This window comes from Panthera pardus, unplaced genomic scaffold, assembly GCF_024362965.1.
Source record: "Panthera pardus isolate Hobbes unplaced genomic scaffold, ASM2436296v1 HiC_scaffold_8, whole genome shotgun sequence".
In the NCBI taxonomy this organism is placed as follows: Eukaryota; Metazoa; Chordata; class Mammalia; order Carnivora; family Felidae; genus Panthera; species Panthera pardus.
The window spans coordinates 129,835,980-129,848,431 of NW_026527013.1; the positions used below are offsets into that span (position 1 = coordinate 129,835,980).

The following is a 12,452-nucleotide window of genomic DNA, read 5'->3' on the forward strand; positions in this document are numbered from 1 at the left end:
CAGTTCATGAGTTCGAGCCCCACGTCAGGCTCTGTGCTGACACCTCAGAGCCTGGAGCCAGCTTCAGATTCTCTGTCTCCCTTTCTCCCCCTCCCTGCTCACGCTCTGTCTCTCTGTCTCTCAAAAATGAATAAACATGAAACAAATTTTTTAAGCTTTCATCACAAAAATACTAAAGAAACCATGCATAAGTAAAACAAACATTACATTTCCTTAGCAAGTCGTACAAATAAATTGCTTAAAGTTCTATCACATTCACATTTCTTGTTAAAGTTTATGTATTTCTTTTTCTATAGAAATTGCCAAAGAATCATTGGAGTGACCTGGTCTTTTGTTCACACCTTCTATGTTTAAAACCTCCATACTGGGGCACCTGGGTGGCTCAGTCGGTTGAGCGTCCGACTTCAGCTCAGGTCACGATCTCACGGACCGTGAGTTCGAGCCCCGCGTCGGGCTCTGGGCTGACACCTCGGAGCCTGGAGCCTGCTTCCAGTTCTGTGTCTCCCTCTCTCTCTGCCCTTCCCCCATTCATGCTCTGTCTCTCTCTGTCTCAAAAATAAATAAATGTTAAAAATAAATAAAAAATAAAACCTCCATACTAATAAGCACCCAGCATCTGTTTCCTCTGAGAACATTTCCTTTCAGCAATGACAATATGCTACTAAAATCATCCCCAGCAAAAAGGGAATAATTTTTATCAGTAACCTCATTCTTCTAGGGACCATGCAAGTCATTTAGGTTCAAAACATTGCTCCTGAGAAAATTAATGCTTAAGTAGTAGGCACACCTGGTTCATTGCTGAACTGAGAATATTTTTAAATAAGCTTTCAGATTCAGTTGAAATCGTATTTGCCACCTGCTATACAGTACCTACAAGGGAAAGTTTCTTGGTGATGCTGACCTCAACCACATAATGACCTACAGCATAAATGCCTCTCTTCCCTCTCATGACTTATAATGGCTTCATCATGCATGAATTCATCTACAATGATTCTTAAACTTGTTTATATTTTAGCCTCTACAAAGTCACCAGTCACTCATCCATAGCAACCAGGTGGATAAATACACCTCAAGTCATCCTAATTACAAAAACTATTTAAAAATTGTGTGGGAGGCTTGAAAGTAACGGGAAAATAATAAATTACAAAGCAGTATCTTATAGAAAATGTAATCTTTCAGTCATAGTAATAAGCCTGCACATTTGGATAACCAAATCAAGATTTCATGTATAAACTCAAACTTTTATATAAAAGTTTTATAGTTTTATATAAACTATGAACCATCAGAGAATGTAAGAGCAGGAATCCAAGAAAATCTGACACCCAATCTTGACTCACTTAATATATATTTACTGCTCACCTACTCCACATCTGGAACTGTGATAAGGGATGAATACACAATGCAGAACAAGGTAGGTGTGGTCCTTGGCCACATGGAGCTTACATTTTCATTCTTGCTACATTAATTGTCTCCTTTGCTAGACACGATGCTAAGATACCAGAGGTAAAAAGACACACCTTTCAGTTCCTTCCCAGGGCGATTTGTTACAAGACGACAAGAAATGAGTAGATGACCATCCTTGATCAGGCCACCCTTCTCCATGGATCTCTCTAGGAGCTCCTGCTCCCAATAACCTCACTCTGTAAACAACCTAAGCATGTACAAAACCAGAAGGAATTTGGATACATTTAGATTGACATTCTAATGAAAGAGAAAAACAGTAACTGATGAATTAGAACACTTTCGCTTGTACTAGAAGAAGATCTGGGAAAAGTAATCTATGGAAACCAATTTAAAAAAATTCAGGGCCACCTTGCTCCTTTCACTTTACAAATAAACAGATTATAAAATAGACAATTGGTAATCTTTATAATATGAACTCCAGCGTCAATTCCCTTACCTTTTAACCTGTGTGACTTAGCAGTTCTCACTCAAAAATTCTCAGAAAGGACAAAATGGCAAGAAAAAATAAAGAATAAAGAAAAAACTAACCAAAAATAATAAAGGGGATAAATGTAATGGAATTAGACATAAAGTGAACCATGTCTGGCAAAGATACCCCCCCCTCCAAAAAAAGTCACTACTAGTAGCCTAATGAAGATAGTAATGGTCCTCTGTCTTGACCTAAAACTGCCTCTTGATGGAGATAATTGTAAGTCACTATTGGTAAACTGATAAGCATCTAGATACTAAGAGAAGAGAGATTAAAACTGACACACTTAATTTGAAGTCAGGAATGTTTAAACGCAAATGAATTCCATGGGTATGTTCTACTACAACTGGTGTAGAGAGAAAATACCACCAGAAAACAACTATGAGGTGCAACTTACAGGTTTTTGGTAAGGACTTCAATTTGCAAATGTCCTGCATTTATGCTCACTCTTCCTTCTGCCACAGAAGAGGAGCCCTTCCTCTGGCGGGCAGTGCTCCGCGCAGAGGCAGCATCAGCAAAGAGGAAAGGCAGTATAAAGTTGGTGGCCTGTGAATCTAACTGACCTCAGTTCAAATCATGATTCGATCACGTGACTTTGGACAAATTACTTCATCTTTGCTGAGCCACAATTTTTTCACCTGAGAAAACTTGCAGGGTGTTTTGGAAGTGCAAAATGTTTGCACGTGTTGTTCTGTTGAAGTAAGCATTTGTATGAAGAAAAAAAATAAAGCCCCATAAAAGTAGTACCTGAGTACATAATATGTTTATTAGAGAACAATGGCTGGATCATCAAATAAAAGGTATTTATTTCTTCAGGTAAAAGCATTAGCCATGCCAAAAGAAAGGGACTAGTAATAACAAATCAAAAGAGGACAGTAGACTTAAGGATGTCCATTGCATGCAATAAAATCAGGAAAGCCTATCTTCTAGGTCATGGGATACCTGTTAAACAGAGTGATACTTTTCTACTGCTTTGAACTTAATCATGTTCTAGGATTTCACTGGTTAGGGACTACCATATTTACTGATACTGGCTAATTGACAAGAATTATGGAGTGCCAACACTGAAGCACTGTCTTAGGTGATTTAAGTTTTAAAAATCAGAATAAAGGAAAAATATAACTTAATGCCAGAATTGGACTACAGGAGTAAGTTATATAAGAGACATTGAAAACAAAAAAAAAGAGCTGAAATTGCAAGAAAAAAAATCACGAGAAAAAAGGGAAGAAAAAATGAATTTAAATGTAGAAGGTAGGTTTAAGAATGTTCACTAAAAAATTCTTATAACTTTTCTATACATTTAAAAATTATCATTAAATATTGGAAATAAAAGAAAAATAAATTATATTAGGTAAATTTCTCAGACAATAGGAAAATACAATTCTGAGAGCAAAGGGCCTGATATAGTAAGAATGCTGGCCAGACCACAAACAGGATATATGTTAAGAGAAGTAAAGAATGATACTCACTTTAATACTTATTTTTTTATTTTGCTCTGTTTTGTCCCTTAGCAATTTGGATATCTTCATGACTCCAATAATTTTGAAACTCATATAAAAGAAAATCCATAATACCACACTAGACCTAAGAGCTGACTCAGTCGACCCTAATCCTATAAATTATCCTTATCCTTTAACTCCATATAGACACTATTTGACTGCACTTACAACTAACGCCCAATCTCAAATTTCAGTTATTAAAATGCCATAAATTCTGCAAAAATTGTTTATCATAAAAATTAACAGGCAAGTGGATAGCTTTCCATAGAGTGAGAAAAATTCTACTAAATGATAACAATTAGCAAGGAGAAGCTTCGTAAGCTTTAACTCTAATATTCACAAAATTTGGGTGTCAACACAGCACTCTTTTTTTTTAAAATTTTTTAATGTTCATTAATTTTTTGAGAGAGGGAGACAGCACGCGAGAGGGGTAGGGGCAGAGTGAGAGGGAGACAGGATCCAAAGCGGACTCTGTGCTGACAGCCTAATGTAGGGCTCGAACTCACAAAGCATGACATTGTGACCTGAGCTGAAGTTGGGAGCTTAAGGGACTGAGCCACCCAGGTGCCCCAGCACTCTATTTTTTTTAATGTTAATTTATTTTTGAGAGAGAGAGATAGAGTGAGTGAGTGGGGGAGGTGCAGAGAGGTGGACAGAGGGTCTGAAGCAGGCTCCGCCCTGACAGTAGAGAGCCCCATGCCAGGCTCAAACCCACATACCACAAGATCACCATCTGAGTCGAAGTCTGACATTCAACCAACTGAGTTACCCCAGCGTCCCTATTTTTTTTTTAGTTTAATAGAAAAGCATAACTGTTATCTTTAAGTAAAAGCTAAAGGCAATATGGATTTTAAGCTAACAATGTGACCACTTAAATATATGTGTAAATGAAACAGACCAGGTACTCATCTACAACCCAAAAAAGGAATTAGACAATATTGGGCTATTCACCATAACCCTATTTATTCTTGAAACAGTAACATTTTGAATTGGCAAAAGAACACATCTCTAGTATCAGAACACTTACTGCATAGCTTTTTTAAAATACCACATTAGTTAGCATTCTGCTGTGTGCAAAATTGGCTTTTAAAAAATTAAGATAGCAGGGTGCCTAGGTGGCTCAGTCAATTAAGCATATGACTTCAGCTCAGGTCATGATCTCACAGTTCGTGAGTTCGAGCCCCATATCACAGGCTCTGTGCTGACAGCTCAGAGCCTGGAGCCTGCTTCAGATTCTGTGTCTCCCTCTCTCTCTGCCCCTCCCCTGCTCATGCTCTCTCTGTCTCAAAAATAAATAAACATTAAAAAAAATTTTAGTAAACAATTAAGATAGCCCATTAAAGGAAAAAACATCCTTCTCAAAAAAAATCTCAAAACTCTTCAAAAAATCAAAACTAAGAAATAAGAGCGAGACAGGGGAAATAAAGAGAATATAACATTGAGAACCTAAAAAAAAGAAGGGCACAAAATAAATAAGAATATTGGAAAGTTAAAATGTCCCTGAAAACATCATGTGACACACAATTCCTGTAGCACAATTATCTGAGGTATCAGCTTTGCTGTTCCTTACCTACCTTGCTTTCTCAGATTCTGGCCCACTCTCTAATACTTCATATTCATTTCTCTTAGTTAGTGTTGACACTAACCCTATTTCTGCCCTATTTTTATGTGATACAGGGTCTCTAATGGGTTTGACAGTTCGTGGAATAAGCAACATTTTTGTTTGTTTTTTTGAGAGAGAAGGCATGTGTGAGTGGCGGGGGGGGGGGGGGGGGGGGAAGAGAAAGGAATAGAGAGAATCCCAAGCAGGCTCCTGCTGTCAGCACAGAACCCAATGTGGGGCTCAAACTCACAAACTGTGAGATACGAACTGTGAGATCATGACCTGAGCCATAATCAACTAACTAAGCCACCAAGACACCCCAGAGTGAGCAACTTTTTAAAAGAACATGATTTCAGGAATCATGAAAATCCTATCTTGATCCCTATTCTTTATGCCTCAAATACACTGCTTTCTTCACCAGACTACAAATGCCTGTAAGTGAATATAAACATCACCTCAAATTCACATTAAGAGATAAGGAGAAAAAACATGGCTTTTCCTTTAATCACGGTTGTAAATAGGAAGTAAAAAGGCTTCTCAAAATAATCAAAGCCAACAGACCCTAAAGGGATCTTTTCCCAAAGATGGGAAAGCAAGGTCACAAGAAAAGTGGAACTGGAAAATACAGTGTAACCAGGAAACTTATGGCCAGCCCAGGCAATGTTATTACTCTTTACAGAATGGTAAAGATAAAAATTAGAAACACAGGCTCCCCCAGCAAGGAAGCACATTAAAGCTCTGATTAGTCTGTCAAAAATAAAACCTGTCCAAAGGATGGTGGGGAGTTTTGGAAGGCTGCCCACAGCCCATCTACGGCAGCTGCATGTCTGCAGGGAGCTCCAACAAGAGCAGTGCGGGCTCGGTGCTGGACAAAGATGCAAGCCAGACGAGAAGATGTACGCAATTTAAGGTAAAAGCAACAATAACTGATGTCTTTGGAATAAGGAGCTATGGTTCTTTAAATTTACAAGTGCAAGTGTAGGGGGTGGGGGCGCACACTTGTTGTAATGGCAATGACGGCCTCTCTGGCAGCGTTAAGTTAAAAAAAAAAAAAATAGCAGTCAAGAGGTCAGAGTACAAAGAGGCTCATCCTGTGCAGCCTGGAGACTAAGGCAGATGGAGCACAGCACTTTCTGGACTCAAGTGTCTGCTTCACAGAAAGTCCAGGGATCATAATGAGTCCCTGGTGAGTATACAGCATATGGAACTAGGATGTTACTTAGATTGCACCCCACACATAAATCCCTTATTTTGAGTTTACCTACTTGCCAGTATATTAGAAGATTGTGTTTAAAATACCTGTGACATTGCATCAACATGCAATGCCCTGAAGCTATGACATATCTGCCAAGCAAAGCATTTAAAATTACTCACAGCAGTATGAAATAACGTAAAACAGTTTTTCAAAAATGCTGTAAGCAGGTACCTTCAATGAAATATGATGATCCCTACTACATAATTCTAAAAAAGAATGAGAAGTTGGGAAGATAAGGCAACTTAAAATGTCACCAGATTATTATATTATTTTGTATATCTATTTTTAGACGCTTGACCAGTAAGAGTCAATGGTCTGTCAAATAATGTAGGCATAGCTTTATGTGACATTCCATCAGTTTGACAGAAGACTCTTAAAATGGTATGATACTAGTGCAGAAAGAGTTAAATATATAAATGGAACAAAAAGGAGACATGGTGGTTTAAAAATGCTTCTGCAAATTCCTTGACAGTCCTTTCAAAATGATGAGCCTAATTCCCATCTTCATAAGGGTGGGCGGGATTTAGTGACCAGCTTCTAGCAAAGAGAAGGTGGTATAAATGATGCTACGTGATATGTGAGTCATGAAAAGGATAACTCCCTTGTAGCTCTCTCTCCTATTCACTACTTGTAGGCAAGCCAACACCATGTCATAAGAACAGCCAGCCACATTGGGGCATCTGGGTGGCTCAGTCGGTTGACTGTCCGACTTCGGCTCAGGTCATGATCTCGCAGTTCATGAGTTCAAGCCCCGCATCAGGCTCTGTGCTGACAGCCTGGAGCCTGCTTCTGATTCTGTGATTCTGTGTCTCCCTCTCTCTCTGTCTCTCCCCCACTCATGCTTTGCCCGTCTCTATCTCTTAAAAAATAAAATAAAATGTTAAAAAATTAAAAAAAAACAAAAAAACAAAAAACAAAAAACAGCCAGCCACAGTAGAGGCCCACTTGGAAAGGAATTGAGGCTTCCCTCTCCCCAGTAGCCAGCATTACCATGGCCAGCCCTGTGAGTAAGCCAACTGCAAGGCTGATTCTCCTGTGTCAGGTAAGCCCTCAGATGACTGTGGCTTGGGTTGAAATCTTAACTTCAACCAGAAGACAGATCCTGAATCAGAAGTGCAGAGCTGAGCTGCCCCTAAATTACAGACCCATAGAAACTGTAAGAGAATACATGTTTTAAGCTGCTAAGTTTTGGAGTAATTTGTTTTGCAGAAATACCTAATAAAATAGTAGACCCAGAAATAGATCCAAAGACACAAACTTATATGATAAAGATATTAACATTGAGAAGAAGGGACTTGAATTAACAAAGGTTGCTGAAATAACTACAATTTGTACAATTTGTAAGGGGGGAAAAATCAAAGGTGGATATTTACTTAACTCATTATAGAAAAATAAATCTCACACAATTCAAAAATTAAATATAAAAAATAAAAATATAAACACAAAACTGGGGTGCCCAGGTGGCTCAGTTGGTTGAGTGTCCAACTCTTGATTTCAACTCAGGTCATGATCCCAGGGTCATGAGATACAGCTCCTCGTCAGGCTCCATACTGAGCATGGAAACTGCTTGGGATTCTCTCTCTCTCTCTCTCTCTCTCTCTCTCTCTCTCTCTCTCCCCCTCTGCCCCTCACCCCTGCTTGCACACTCTCTCTCTCTAAAATAAAAATAAAAATATATATATGTTTTTTCTTCTATTATATATATATAATAAAAATATATATGTTATGTATATAAAATAAAATAAAATAAAATAAAATAAAGGCAAACAGTCTTTTAGGGGTAGGAAGAGGCATTTCAAACATTTAATAAAGCCCAGAAAACATAAAAGAAAATTACTGATGGGTCTGACTACATAAAAATCAACACATATCACAAATAAGGTTAAAAGATAATCAGCCTGATATAAAAAGCTGCAATATATATTAATCCTCAAAGCTTCATATCTTGAAAATTATGTAATTCTTATAAATTATAGGGGAAAAAACAAATGTTCTGAGTGAAAAGTGGGCAAAATACGTGAAAGGCATTTCATTGAAAGCAAATATGGATAGTTTACAGAGATATAAAAAGGTGTTTAACCACACTAACAACAAAAGACAAATAAAAACCACCTTTTTAACCTATCAAACTGGCAAAGATTTAGAAAACAAAAAGCACCCAGGGTGGAAAAATACCACATCTCATGCTCTCCTGGTGCTATAAATGGGTGAAACCTTTCTTGAAGGTAACATGGCAAAATGTGCCAACATGTTACATGAACACACCTTCTGTGCAGAGGCGCCAATTCTAAGGTGTGAAGACAGGATCAAGGATTTTCTAATCCTTTCTCTAATAACCTGAAAACAATCTATAAAAGGGTCTATGGATACATAAACAACAGACTGACACGCATCAAGTAGAATCATTTGTAATGATTAAAAAGGATATTGTGTACCTATACTGCTTGACATATGGAGTTGGAAAACTCTAAGTATAATGGGAACTCATTTGAAATTTTATACACACATAGACTATTATTATCATCATCATAATTATCGAAAGAGGTCAGGTGAGGAAGAATATGAGCCAAAATGATGACAGCAGTGTTTATAGGCAGTCAAGGAATTTTTGCTTTCTTCTGTGTAATTTTCCATATTCTCTGAATTTTCAATAGTGGGTACATATTTCCTTTGCAAACTAAAGCAAATTAAGAGTAGTCTTTCCCGCTACCACAGAGATTTCTTTAATGCGAATTAGCTCATGTGCAGGAAAATGACGTCAGTTGTGTTGGCTCCAGCAGGAGCGAGTTTCCTCACACTTAATGGGAAAGTTCCATTCGGCAGCTTCAAGGCTTCCACTTGTCTACGTCTATGTTAAGCTACTTGAGGAAGCTGAGGGTGCCGATGAAGAAAGGCACAATATTTTCCACTGTGTTCAGAATAACGTAAAACTCGTAAGTCAACACCCTTTTTAACCTTGGCGAAATTAGTCTCTGGGAGAAGTGGGACTATGAAGACACAACTGTCAGGAGGAAAACCAGGGTTTAAGACTGCCTAAGATGAACTGTGACACTGGGTATAAATGCCAGTTGAGATTTGGCCATTTTGTGTGTGTTATTCTGTGTACGACATTCCACTGGTCTCAAATGATCTGTTCTCATCTGTTCCTAATGCTCTATTCCCTGTAAGCCCTATCACTCATAGCACATGACTTTGTAGAATTAAAGATTTTTCAGGAATGCAAACATGGCATTAATAGAGAAATGCCTATGCTATTCTGAGTAAAATGCAAAGAGGTAGAGAAACATTCCATAAGTAAAAACAGAAAGAGAAAGAAAACTTTAAACTTCGTATCGCTTCAGCCATGGTTTCTAATGAAAGATATGAAACACAGGGCAAAACCATTTCAGTATTTGTGATTTACTCCATACATTTTTATTTCATGTTACATATCTAACAAAAAAGAAACGGTCTTTGCCCCACTATCCACTTAAAAAATCTAAACAAGACAGAGAATTAAACAGGCATCAACTGTGGAAAAGGCAGTGATCCAATCAACATTTTTTTTTTTTTTTTTAGTTTGTATAAACAGGAAAGAGATTTCTTTCTTTCTCATATAAAAGAATTCCAGAGGTGGACAGTTCATACTGACTCTGCACTGCCCATCATGGCAATTCACCCATCATCTTTCCTTTTTTAAGGAAATACTACTTTATTGCAGTATAATCGACATACAAAAAGTTGTACATATATAATGGATACACTTTGATAAGTTTGGAAATAAGTATATACCAGTGAAACCATCACCACAACATATTCCATAAACATATGGGACACCTCCAAAAGTTTCCTTCCACTCTCTTTTGATCCCATTAATTTTTTTTTAATGTTTATTTATTTTTGAGAGATAAAGAGTGAGCATGGGGGAGGGGCAGAGAGAGAGAAGGAAAGAGAGAATCCCAAGCAGACTCCACACTGCACAAAGCCCAAGACGGGGCTCTACCCTACAAACAGTGCCATCATGACCTGAGCTGAAACCAAGAGCCGGGTGCTTAACTGGCTGAGCCACCCAGGTGTCCCTAATCCCATTAACTTCTGAACAGAGTATTCAATTAAATACCCTCAGTTGGGATGGAGGGAAGAAGAAATGCAAAAAATGAGGGAAGCAGCTCTGAAACTATATTAGATACATTGTAGCCTTGACCAAAAGAATAAAAGTATTAGTTGGAAACCATGGTGCTCTGTGGAAAAGGGGAGACACAGGGGAAAGTGAAGAAAAAACCCTCTAGAGACCTAAAAGCAAAGATACCCCAGTATCTTGTTACCCCAGTAGTAACAAGAACTTCTAGTATCTGGATCTTAGGTTCTAATACTATTCTTCACTAAAAGCTCTTCAGAGAAAAAATTGATTCCAGGGCTGGACCTGGGAAGGTATAAGATGAACCTGGAACATTTTGTTACACCTCTAAGTAAAGAGATGCTCAGAAAAGTGATAGAAGAACATAAAAGGTCGCAGGGGCCTGCTTGAAGGTGTTCCTGCACTAAATATGGGAAAATCTGGTCACTAAATAATTAAGGTCAGTAATAATTATAAACTATGAAAAAGTACCTTGAGATTTGCTTATTTTATGAAATTGGGTATTGGGGCACCTGGGTGGCTCAGTTAGTCAAGTGTCTGACTTCAGCTCAGGTCATGATCTCGCGGTCCATGAGTTCAAGCCCCACATCTGTGCTGACAGCTTGGAGCCTGGAGCCTGCTTTGGATTTTGTGTCGCCCTCTCTCTGCCCTTCCCCTGCTGGCTTGCTCGCTCTCTCTCTCTCTCTCTCTCTCTCTCTCTCAAAAATAATTAAACATTAAAAAATTTTAAAACAAACAAAAAAAAAAAGAACGGAGTATTTAGCCTCAAAAGGTAAGTTAAGTAATGCAAATTTAATTTTAGTATAAGTAATCTCATGAAAGTATTTTATAAACTGTTAAGTTTAATAAAATGCATTTTTTTAAAGTTTACAAAATATTATTTTAAAATAAGTTTCCTTTGGGATCATTCTCAGATATATGTTAGAAATTAAGTTAGCTCCCTTGAAGGTTCAAAAATTTTTCTTCAGTTCATAAATTATCCATCTATATAATTTTCAAAGTATAATAACTGAGCGAAGTAAATAAAGCTTTCGACTATTTTTCGATTTTATATCTGCATATCCAGCTGTTCTGTGAGTTTGAGATCCAGTGGTAAAATACAAAGTTGTGAATTTGAACTATTTTAAATGCATACCTTATTATCATTAGTTCTAGTATAAAATGGTCAGACCCCTGGGGTTTGCCAAGAAACAGCTGATGTTGAAATTATCTAAGCCTAAAACGCACTGAGCAGAGAAATGATCACAAAAAAAAAAAGAGAGAGAGAGAGAGAGAGAGAGAATTGAGCTAGCATTTCTTCCTTTAGTATTTACTCCTTTTATGTCAATAAACATTTGAGTACCTGCTACGTGCAGGGCATCATACAGTTTCTATACTGAAAGAATGAAGATATACCTGTGTATCTATATACATATTGAACATTAAACATTGTTCTTTTGAATTAATCTGGCCTCGTGATAAGGTGACAAGGGCCATAAAAGTAAAATGAAGAAAGATAGGTTTTATAGAAAAGATAGGCAACTGGGGATATAATAGAAAGACAAACTATACAGTATTCGATAATTTCTGGTCCTTCTACTCTCAGAGAATGACTGCCCCAAGGTCAACGTGGTAGTTAGCCAAGTGCCATGTACTAAAAAAAAAAATACAAACCACAACTTCCACCTGCTTGAAATCCTTCAATAACTCTCCATTTCCTGTAGCACAATATCAAGCTCCTTAGATTTAGCATACAACTTATCTTTCATTAGCACATCATGCCCTTGCCAAACCCAGCTACATGCAAGTTCTAGAATGCATCATGCTTTTACTTGTTGCTGGGCCCTTATGTATATTCCCCTCTGTCTTCATTACTCTTCCCACCTTTTTTTCTTGGAAACTCTTTTTTTTTTTTTTTAAAGTAAGCTCTACGCCCAATGTGGGGCTTGAACTCACAATCCTGAGATCAAGAGTTGCATGCTCTACCAACTAAGCCAACCAGGTACCCCGTCTCAGCCAACTCTTATTCATCCTTCAGTCTGCTGAGATATCACCCCACCAGGAAG

The 12,452-nt window shown here is 37.8% G+C and overlaps 1 protein-coding gene across 9 annotated transcripts in view; it reads right to left on the reverse strand.

Moving 5' to 3' along the window:
- Nucleotides 1-12,452, reverse strand: part of IMMP2L (inner mitochondrial membrane peptidase subunit 2) — an 882,864-nt gene that overhangs the window by 848,027 nt on the left and 22,385 nt on the right. The window lies entirely within an intron of this gene.